Source organism: Crocodylus porosus, unplaced genomic scaffold, assembly GCF_001723895.1.
Source record: "Crocodylus porosus isolate Cpor-Errol unplaced genomic scaffold, CroPor_comp1, whole genome shotgun sequence".
NCBI classification, from domain to species: Eukaryota; Metazoa; Chordata; order Crocodylia; family Crocodylidae; genus Crocodylus; species Crocodylus porosus.
Genome location: NW_017728910.1, coordinates 28,037,781 through 28,048,170, shown reverse-complemented (window position 1 = coordinate 28,048,170; position 10,390 = coordinate 28,037,781). Strand labels below are relative to the sequence as shown.

At 59.7% G+C, this 10,390-nt stretch overlaps 1 long non-coding RNA gene across 1 annotated transcript in view; it reads right to left on the bottom strand.

Moving 5' to 3' along the window:
* Nucleotides 1-535: 535 nt before the first annotated feature.
* Nucleotides 536-10,390, bottom strand: part of LOC109308564 — a 12,424-nt gene continuing 2,569 nt past the window's right edge. Inside the window, exons 2-3 of the long non-coding RNA XR_002100640.1 lie at nt 2,073-2,078; nt 536-546 (exon numbers count right to left, since the gene is read on the bottom strand). This is a non-coding gene — a long non-coding RNA (uncharacterized LOC109308564). The remainder of the gene's footprint in view (nt 547-2,072; nt 2,079-10,390) is intronic.

Below are 10,390 nucleotides of genomic sequence, written 5' to 3'. Positions count from 1 at the left end.
TCGATACTTAACAGAAAGGTACTGAGAAAGCCCTCACCCACTCTTTCTGACAACAAAAGTTGTCCCTTAGTCTATCCTATAGCTATATGGGGCTGAAACAACCCCCTGAAGTCCAGCCCTTGCCGGAGCATTGTATCCCCTCCTTCTGTCCCATGCTTTTCTCTGCCTCTATAGAAGTGCAGCTCGTGCATTGCTAACTGCAAACACTCTGATGTTGAAAAGCACGAGCCCTTTAGTGCCAAAAGGGAATGCACTTTCCATAGTGCTACTTTGGTGCTCACACAGAGGCAGCGGGACACTCGCTCCTCCACACGCGTGGCCACGGTGGGGGTGGGAGCCCCGCAAGCGGCACAGAGGCGTCGGGGAGAGTTTGGCTGCAGACTCTGCACGGACGCCTCCCGTCGGCCTGCGAGCCGTGCCCAACGAGGGCGCCCGACGCTGCCCTGTCCGCCCCGCCTGGTACCGAGCAGTGATGGCAGAGAGGAGGATAGGTCCCCAGGGCACCTGGACAGCCGTACCCCACTCCAGGGTGCGGCGGGGCGGCTCCTAGGGCCTGCCCAGTGCTGGGAGCCCCGATGCAGATTTGCCCTCTGGCAAAGCAGGAATAACTGGAGCAGCTGCTGCAGCGTCTCGTGCACTCGGGGAGGGGGCACGGCGCACCCCTGGGCAAGGGCAGATGACAAGCCGTGGTGCTGGCAGTGGAGAGCCTGGCCTGCTGCCTGGCTAGAGCCAGAGCCGGTCGGCCCTCGTGACCTTTGTGGAGGAGGCATGATGTCGGCAAGGCGGAGGTGAAATCCGGTCCTGGCGCAAGGACCCCGAGCCAGGCGGGCTCCTGGCACCCCCAACTCCCAGGCACTGCCGGGGGCACAGCTCGTGCGCTCACCACGGGCACCGCTGCGCACCCGTGCCTGCACGCCCAGCTGGGGTGACCCCGTGCACACACACGCACGCACTCAGGAGAGTGGGAAGGGGACACACGCCCCTCGCTCCACAGTCCGACGTGTCCGTGGGCTTGTCGGCGCGTTTCACGGCAGACTCCAGGGCAGCGCGCGACCCCAGGGCTGGGCTCGTCCCAGCTCCAGGAACGGCTCACACTGGGGAGAGTGGAGACAAACGCGCCAGCTGGGCCAGGACCGTGCCGCTCCATTGTCTGGGTCAGGTTCAGAGCAGACAGCGGCAAGTGCCATAATCTTGATCCTCAGCTTTATTCAGGCCCTTCCTAGTTTCCTCCATTTGTTTCACTCGGGCTCTTTCCGGGCAGCAGAGGCTTTGTTATGTCTGTGTCTGTTTGGAGAGCGATAATTCCCGCGGGCACGGACAAAGACAATCCCGCAGGCCTAACCTGTCCTGACTCTCGCCGCCGTGACTGATCGCTTCGTTGCAGCCGTGCGTATCCTGGAAAACTCCCTGGAGCCAAGCCGTGGCGCAGGAGGGTGCGCGGGAGACACTGGCTCCGTCCGCACGGCAGCGCGGTGAGGCGCACGGGTCCGGCGGGCGGGGGAGTGGTGCCCGACGGCTCCGTGCCCTAAAGCAGCAGAGACCGAAGCATGCCGCTCTGCCAGACCACCTCCTTCATGTGCACCAGCTCCCAGTAGCCCACCAATCTCTGGTGCACGGGTCGGGGGTGGTTGGGAGCCAAAGGGATCAACCAGTAAAATACAGCCCAAACCTGTCCTTGGTGCGGCTGTGCTGAAGGCAGCAGGGAGCCACCGGGACAGCTCTGACTCACCATGTACTGAGAACCGGCTCCGGAGAGGAGCAGGTTACAGCAGTAGTGACCCAGACTTCGGTATGAGGATGTAGCCCTTGGGGAACACAATGGCCACGGGCTTAGAGACAGACACATTAGGCCCTTCTCCCCTGTCCAAACACGCTCAGGAGCGCGGAGCAGCAGCACACAGCATTGGATGTCCCTGTTCTTGACAGGCCATCCCTTCCTCTTCCCAGACGTGCCTAACGAGACCCGACACTGGAGAGCGGCGGGTTGTGCACGGAGATTGCCGTTTGCATCGCACGACTGGCACAGATGCTGCCAGGACCAGCGGTCTTCACCGCGAATGAACAACTCTCACAGAGGCCTCCTGCACCACCCACAAGAAGCGACGTGTCTCCCATCCCTGCAGGTGCCCACGGAGCGGGATCAAGCTGCTTTCCTTCCGACCTTTCCGTGCACCCTAGAGCTGCGCTACGGGGACGTCTGATAAGATGAAGAGGCCCCTGCCACGTGTTACATACATTGCAAAATTGACTCATCAACCATGCAATAAATATAAAGTGGCCACACGTGCAAAGTAATGATCATGCCATAAAAATGCCCGTGCAGCTATAAAAAGAGCCAAGTAGCTACAGAGTTAGTGCTTGAACATGTGGAATGACTTTGTAGCTGGTTTCTATCCTGCTTTCATTTGAATGTGTGGCAGGGCCGTGCAAGCTCTTGGAAAGGACCTCCTTGCCAATGTGGGCCAAGCCCTCGTAACACTCCTCCGTGCCTGGCCTGACGGTCGCACATCTGCCTTGCTCCGTGGCATGCAGGTCTGTCCTGTGTTGTGCTTCAAACAGCCGCAGGAGCGCATCAGGCAGAGGCTTCCCGAGATGGGATCGGGCTGACTCACACCTGGGCCTGGGATCTAATAGAAAGAGAAGAGCTCTCCTTTCTCCTCTCTGGCTACGGCCGTGCCTGGCTCACCTCCTCTCTCCCCCAACATGTGGTAGCAGACGAGCTGCACCAGCATTGATGCTATGCAGGGAGCATGGCGTCCCCGCTCGTCTGCCGCTCGCAGAAGGTTCTTCCAGAGCCAGGCAATGCCTGCAGCTCTCTCACAGCCTCCGAGAGGGCCTTTCCCCTGCTGCCACCACGGCCAAGCCCCTGGCATGAACAGGAACCGTCTGGAGACTTGTCCTTGCAAAAGAAAATAGAAGTGTGCTGCCCTGGTGCCCAGGAGGAGGCTGCGGGCCAGGCATCTCTGTTTCCATCATGTGCCAAGATGCCCTTAGGGACTGGTGACTTTTGGCTGGTTGTTAACCCCCTCCAAGCTGCACCACAAAGAGCAAGCTGAGCCCAGGCTGCAGCTGGGCACCCTGCAAGAGACATGGGTGGGCGACTGCAAAGCCGCCGACTTCTATCGCCCATGGTGCTGAGGATGGGGCAGTGCCGGAAGGTCCCTGGAGCCCTGCAGCTTTCTGAGAGCCGGGGCATGGGGTGAGCCCTATGGGTGCAGACACAGCGGTGCCTGGGCCTTGAGTTCCCTTCCTCCCCCATGTCAGCCCAGTCTCAAGACCTCCTGGGGTCTTTCCAGCTGTATCATATGTGCTGTGGTGGCTGCAGAGACCCTGGGGACCGGCCCCGGGCTGGCCCACCTGGGCCAGGGATCACCGAGTGCTAGGCCATTTCACCCTCTGCTCCGCGAGCAGCCCTGGGCTGTGAGCCGCGGCAGGCGACAGGGATGCTGAGGGCTGTGGGGACGGAGGCGGACCCGTGTTCTGGGCTACACGCATCTTACCTCCCACCGTGGGCTGTGAGCCTTACTGCCCCTCTGCTCAGGACACATGGGCCTGATGTCATGCTGCACGAGCTCCCGGGGGCCACGGGTTGCTCAGCCTTGGGCGAGATCTGGCTGGAGCGTGGAAGGGCTTTGGGGCAGAAGGCACTGGGCTCCCCACCCTGCAGCCGTGTGAGAAGGGAGCCCATCTCCAGCCTCTGCCCCTGCATGGTGCTCCCCTTCCCAGTGCTCCCAGCCCAGCCCAGCCCAGCCCTTCCTGAAGGCAGCCTCGCAGGGTTCGAGCCAGCAGTGCTGAGCCAGGCCTGGCCCCGAGAGACCCCGGTCTGCTCCAGGGGTAATGCTGGGGCTTCCACCCACGTCTCTGCTGCACCCCAGCCTCTGCCTGTCCCAGCGTGCCCGCCCCCACCTGCTGTGAGCACCCGCACGGGGTCCTCACCCCCCAGCTGCTCCTGGGGGCTTACCCCTTTGCTTACCCAATGCCCACGGCTCTGATGGCCTGGCTCTCTGCTCCCCTGGCACTCAGCCGGGAGCAGCGGTAGGGCTCATGCGCCGAGCTGTGAGCCACAGCGAGGCCTCGGTTTGCTGACTGGGCTGCCTGGGGCCAGCGCTTGCACGCCCGTGGCCACAGCCCACCATCTCCAACACTCACGACCAGTTCGCCATTGCTGCAAACACCTCGCATAGCAATCCTCTGCCAGAGATCAGCAGGGGCTGTGACAGTGGGTCCCGATTCACAGGGGGAGAACAGAGAGCCATTGGCGGGGTAACGCAGTGCCGGGCTGTGGGGACGCTGGCAAGGGAATGCTCTTCCCCTGCCCCTGGCATGTTTGCATCAGTGTTTTGCAGAGGCAGCCAGGGTAAGGCTGGCAGCTGCAATGAATGCACCTGGGCAGAGCTGCTTGCTCTGCTTAGCTCAGGTGTGGACCATCAGGCCCTTCCTTGCAGGGAAGCAGGCACCTGGGAAGCCTCTTTTGCTCACTCCTTTCCCCTGCCTGTGCCGGCCTCGCAGGACCGTGGCTGCCCAGAGGCGCGGTGCGAGGTGCTGAGGGGCGAGCGTGGCGCGGCGCGGGGCTGTGGGCCGCGTATTCACATTCTCTGCCAGGCTCCCTCTTTATTAGCAGAGACTGGAAATGTAATGATGGTAATTAAGCTAAATCATCCCCTTCCTAGGGAGCTTCACATTATTTATAACAACGTGGCGGCTTGAATCTTTTAACCAGTCCCTGCCCAGGTTGCAGCATGCCCTGCCTGTGAACAGTGGTTCTCACGGGCACACGGGGACTCGATAGTGACTCTGACAAGTCCCTTGGGCACGGGCTGGATTGACAGGAAACCGTGGCATGTCCGAGAGGCAATGTCTGTAGTCAAAGGGGCTGTTCCTGACAGACATGGGGCTGGAGCCAGGGGTTGCAGCACTGCAGGGGACAAGACGGCTGCACACTGAGGCCAGGGCCAGTCCCCACGAGGGCTTGCAGCCTGCATGTGCCCTGTGCTGTGGAGTTGGGCGGAAAGGGCCCGGGCATGCCTGGCACCTTGTGGGAGGTAGCACTGGAGGCCGAGTCCCAAGCAGACCATGTCACCGGCTGTGACTGCCCCCCCATGCCACGGGCCAGGGTCCACCTCAGCTCAGAGGGCAGGGGCTGCTCATGCGGGTTGAGCTGATGATGGAGCAGAGCCACAGCTCGCGTATGGAGGGAAATCCTTGCTGCGCACTGAGCAGAGACTCCGCCAGCGGAGACAGGGACGGAGCAGAAGTAGCATCTCCCCATCATACATACAGTGAGCCAGACTCTCCTGCTGTTCCCTGGAGAGCACCGGAGCCGCACGCCGCATGCCGTTGTGCAGCCAGTGCAGGGAAGAAGAGGTGAGCAGCCCTCAGTGGTGAAAGAACAGGGCAGGGTCTATTTAGAAAAGCTGGATGTGTACAAGTCCATGGGGCCAGATGGGATGCACCCGAGGGGGCTGGGGGAGTTGGCTGATGAGATTGCAGAGCCATTGGCCATCATCTATGGAAACTTGTGGCGATCAGGACAGATCCCAGATGACTGGAAAAGGGCAAACATCGTGCCCATCTGCAAGAAAGGAAAGGAGGAGGATCCAGGGAACTACAGACCAGTCAGACAAACCTCAGCCCCTGGAAAAATCATGGAGCAGATCCTCAAAGAATCCATTTCCAAGCACTTGGAGGAGAAGCAATCAGGAACAGCCAGCACGGATTCACCAGGGGAAGTCATGCCTGACCAACCTGACTGCCTTCATGATGAGGCGACTGGCTCTGTGGATGAGGGGAGACTTTAGCAAGGCTTTAGATACGGTCTCCCACAATGCTCTTCCAGGCGAGCTAAGGAAATACAGGCGGCATGAATGGACTGTAAGGTAGACAGCAGACTGGCTGGAGCATCGGCCTCAGGGAGTAGTAGTCAATGGCTCGATGTCTAGTAGGCAGCCGGTATCAAGTGGAGTGCTCCAGGCATCGGTCCTGGGGCCGGTTTTGTTCGATGTCTGCATCAGTGACCGGGAAGACGGGATGGATGCACCCTCAGCAAGCCTGCAAATGACACCAAGCTGGGGGGAGTGGTAGATACTTTGGAGGGCAGGGCTAGGATTCAGAGTGACCTGGACAAATTGGAGGATTGGACCAAAATAAATCTCAGGAGGTTCAACAAGGACAAGTGCAAAGTCCTGCACTTAGGACGGAGCAATCCCCTGCACCGGGGCAGGGTCGGGGCGACGGGCTGGGCAGCAGCTCTGCAGAAAAGGACCTGGGGGGACAGGGGGCAAGAAGCTGGACAGGAGCCGGCAGTGTGTCCGTGAAGCCACGAAGGCGACCGGCATCCTGGGCTGCACTGGTAGGAGCAAGAGTGTTGCCGGCAGATCGAGGGCAGTGATTCTTCCCTCTATTCAGCACTGGGGAGGCCACATCTGGAGTCCTGTGTCCAGTTTTGGGCCCCCACTACAGAAAGGATGTGGACACGTTGGAGAGAGTCCAGAGGAGGGCAATGGAAATGGTTGTGGGGCTGGGGGACAGGACTGGTGAGGAGAGGCCGAGGGAATGGGCTGATTGAGTCTGCAGAAGAGAAGACCGAGGGGGACTGAATAGCAGCCTTCAGCTCCCTGCAGGGGGGCTGCAAAGAGGATGGAGCCAGGCTGGTCTCAGTGGGGGCAGACGACAGGACAAAGAGCAATGGGCTCAAGCTGCATCAAGGGAAGTTGAGGTTGGATATTAGGAGGAATGTTCTCCTGAGGAGGGCGGTGAAACACTGGAACAGGTTACCCAGAGAGGTGGTGGAGTCTCCATCCTTGGAGGTATTTAAGACCCGGGTGGACCAAGCCTTGGCTGGGATGATGGAGTTGGGGCTGGTCCTGCTTGGAGCAGGGGTTGGATGAGATGGGACCTCCCAAGGTCCCTTCTACCCTCATCTTCTATCTTTCTATGGTTTGCTTCCCAGCTCCCCCTCCCATCCCAGGCACCTCCTACCTGCTTTTGGGGGGTCTGTGGGGGCCTATTCCCAGGGTTTCAAGGTGGTTCCCCCAGGGTGAGAGATGCCTGGAGACCACACATGCATTTGTTCACAGGACCACAGACAAGGCACACAAGGCTTTGCTGCTCAAGCCACTTACCTTCTGCGGAGCCCGGGTCTTCCCACCACGCAGCCGGCATGGGCACGGCTGCTAGCTCTACTCTGCCTGTGAGCACTGCGCCAGCTATTATTAATGTCACGTTTTGTCTTGCTTGTGCATTCAAGTCGACAGCGCGCAACATGGTGTCAGGAGGAAGGGCAATGAATCATGGTCTGCAGCCCTGTTATTTGCCTTCACAAAGGATCAGCCAGGTGTCCGGGAGATTCATGCTCTGAAATGAGGCCTCCCCCGGGAGCGCTGCGCCATCCACACCCACGGAGGACCGGGGGCTGTTTGCTAGAGGAACCCGAGTCCGGGGCCAGGCCCCAGGCATGAGTAGGAGCCAGTACGTGTGGAGGTGCCTGTGGCCAGGGGCTTTGGGAAATAACTAAATACAGAGGGGTGGAAGGAGCCCTGGGAGGAAGGCCACCCCAAAAGCACTGCACACCCTGGTCCCGCCATGAGTTGGGAAGAGCCACCCCTGCTCTCTTGCCCCAGTCCCTCCAGCCTCTGGCTGCGAAGACGGTAAAGCACACGTCCCTTCCATCTGGGAGAGGCTAGAGATGGCCAGAAACCTCCCGGGGGGGCTCCAGGGCCAGAGCGGGGCTGCCATCTCCTCCGGGGCACCAGGAAAGGCCCCTGAAGGAGAGCTCATCACTCTGTAGGGCAGGGGCTTTGCAGGCTCCGAGCTCCCCAAGCAGCCGTGTCGGGATCACCCCAGGCCTGTGTCCTTGCTCCCACGGGACTGGGTGCCTGTGAACCGCGAGGCTGCCAGCAGAAGAGGCAGAGGACGAGGGACAGAAACTGGAGCTCGCGCATTCTTGGAATAGCTGTTGTGCACCGGGGCCGGGGTCGGCAGCCGGGGGCAGAGCAGAGCGTTTTCGTTGGCACCGGCGCCGTTCGGGATGACCCGCGTCACTCCCGCGTGGCAGAGCCACAGCTCAGCTATGCCGGCCCCTCCAGAAATTGCCAACAAAAACTATGCACCACGCCTGGCCATCATGGAGCCTCTCCATCCTTCCCCCCAGACAGGCTGCGCGTGATCTGCTGTCAAAACAGCACAAGAGCCGTGGGGTGTTGCATTCCAGCAAACAGCTTTTTCTAATTAGCACCAAGGACAAACAGCTCCCCGGCACCCTCCACCCCCTCGCAGAGCCTCCGACATGGTTGCTGAAGGCCCATGAGACGCTGGCCGTTACAGGCCAGTCTCCAGATCCCGGAAAGCAGCAGACTTGCTCACCTCAGTGAAATGTGCCTCAGTTTATTAGGGATTATTTTTGTCTGTAATCAGGCTGGTTTGGGTAAATGGCTCCAGGGTTTGGAGTGGCCGTGCTAGCAAATACCAATGGAAGGAACTCGCGTGGCCAGATCGTCCTCAGAGACCCGCCGCGTGCGCACAGCGCAGGGGCAGGGCCCGACTCTGGAACTAGCGCGGGATGTAACGCCCAGTCCCCGCCGCGCCACCAAACACCGGAGCCAGGGGCTCGCAGACCCCCAAGGGAGCTCGTTGTCTCCCAGCACATCCCCCTTCCTGCAGGGACCGGCTCGTGAGTGACACCGTACTGCACTCGCAGCAGACGCTGAAACAGAGCCTTTTATCTGAGCATCTTGACGCGCCCTGTAGACATTTTGTATTTCCTCAAGCGTGACACAAGGAGGGCTGGAAGAACAGGGGTTAGTTCATCTGGGGAAGGGAGGATGGAGGAGGGATTTGATGACCGTCTTCAAACACAAAAAGGGGTGTAATAGAGAAGACGCAATCAACTGTTCTCTGTGTCAGGGGACAGGACAAGAAGTGATCGGCTTAAATGGTGACAAAGGAGATTTAGGTTGGAGATTAGGGAGAACTTGCTCGCTCTGAGAGTGGTTTGGCACGGGAATGGGCTTCCACAGAGGTTGCAGAATCACTGTCATTATACTTTTTTAAGAGCAGGTTACGTAAACACTTGTCTGGGATGGTTCAGACAGGGACGATCCTGCCTTGAGCAGAGGATTGGACTAGATGTGACCTCCTGAGGGACCTGCCAGTCCTACTTTTCTGTGATTAATTCTTGCAAGGCTCCTCTGAGATGCATAAACATAATACCCATTTTACAGAGGTCACCATCGACTTGAAATCTAATCCACTCCTCCTACAAACGCTGTTCTAAGGTGCATTTAGTGTTGGCAGGATCGGGTTCTCACTTACAAGACGGGGGAGCCTGGGAGTCTGCCACGGCTGAGTGCACAAAGGGAACAGAGGCAAGAAGCAGCCACATGTGTTCCTCAAGTCTCTGCCAGGTCCGGGAGGCATCAGCATTGCTCGGCAGAACAGTTCATAATATTTGGGCAGACCCCTGCCTTTCAAGCAGCTGTGCCTGAGATCAGGTCCCTGGCCCCCAGCTCTGGCTGGCAGGTGACACTTCAGTCCCACGCCTGTGCAGCGTGCCATCTGAGCAGGGTCCCGGCCCTCTCTGTTACCGTGTCATCTGAGCCAGCTTTACTGCCTGCGGGTCACGTGCGCCTGCTACGGCAGAGCTGCGTGGGGAGCAGGGGAGCCCAAGCCAGCTGCCTGGCGTGGTCTCGCCTGGTTGCGCGTGCAGAGCGCGGGGAGCGACTCGGGCGGACCGGGGGCTGACCCTGTGCATGGCCAGGGAAGCGATGCCGCCAGAGGTTTGCAGGCAGGCCTGCCCGGGCATTGCACTCACATCTGCTCCCCGTCTGGAGTTCCTCCCACGCAGCCAGCACACCAGTTACCCTGGCTTCCCTCTCCTTTGCAGGCCAGCCCTGGGAAGGACTTGCTCAGTGCTTCCACTGTCAGTTCAGGAAACGTTTTGCTCCTTTGAAGCCCACACAGTGGAAGCAGCATCAGGGTCCAATTTACCAGCTCTGGCCACGGGGTTGATTTCACCACTGGCACCAGGTGCTGGGTTCGTACCATGGAAAATAAGCATCTGCACCCACAGAACAGGTACAGCTCAGGCACAGCCTATGCAATGCACGCTCCTTGCTGCCCTGCTGACGTGCCTTGCTTCTCACCCGCTCTGGGGCAAGGACGTGGCACGGTCAGAACGAGAAGGCTGCACGAGACAGCAATTTGTGCATGGGGGCACCTGCCCCCAGAGCTCCCCAAACCGGGTTTGATCAACAGTGATTTCTGCATGCAGGGGCTCCTGACATTTCCAGGTGCTAGCATGTTGCAAACCAAAATACTTTGCAGCTCAAGCCTTTGTAGGACCCCAAAGGGACCAGCTGTTCCCCTTCCTCCCCCAGTGTCCTCAGGGGGCTGC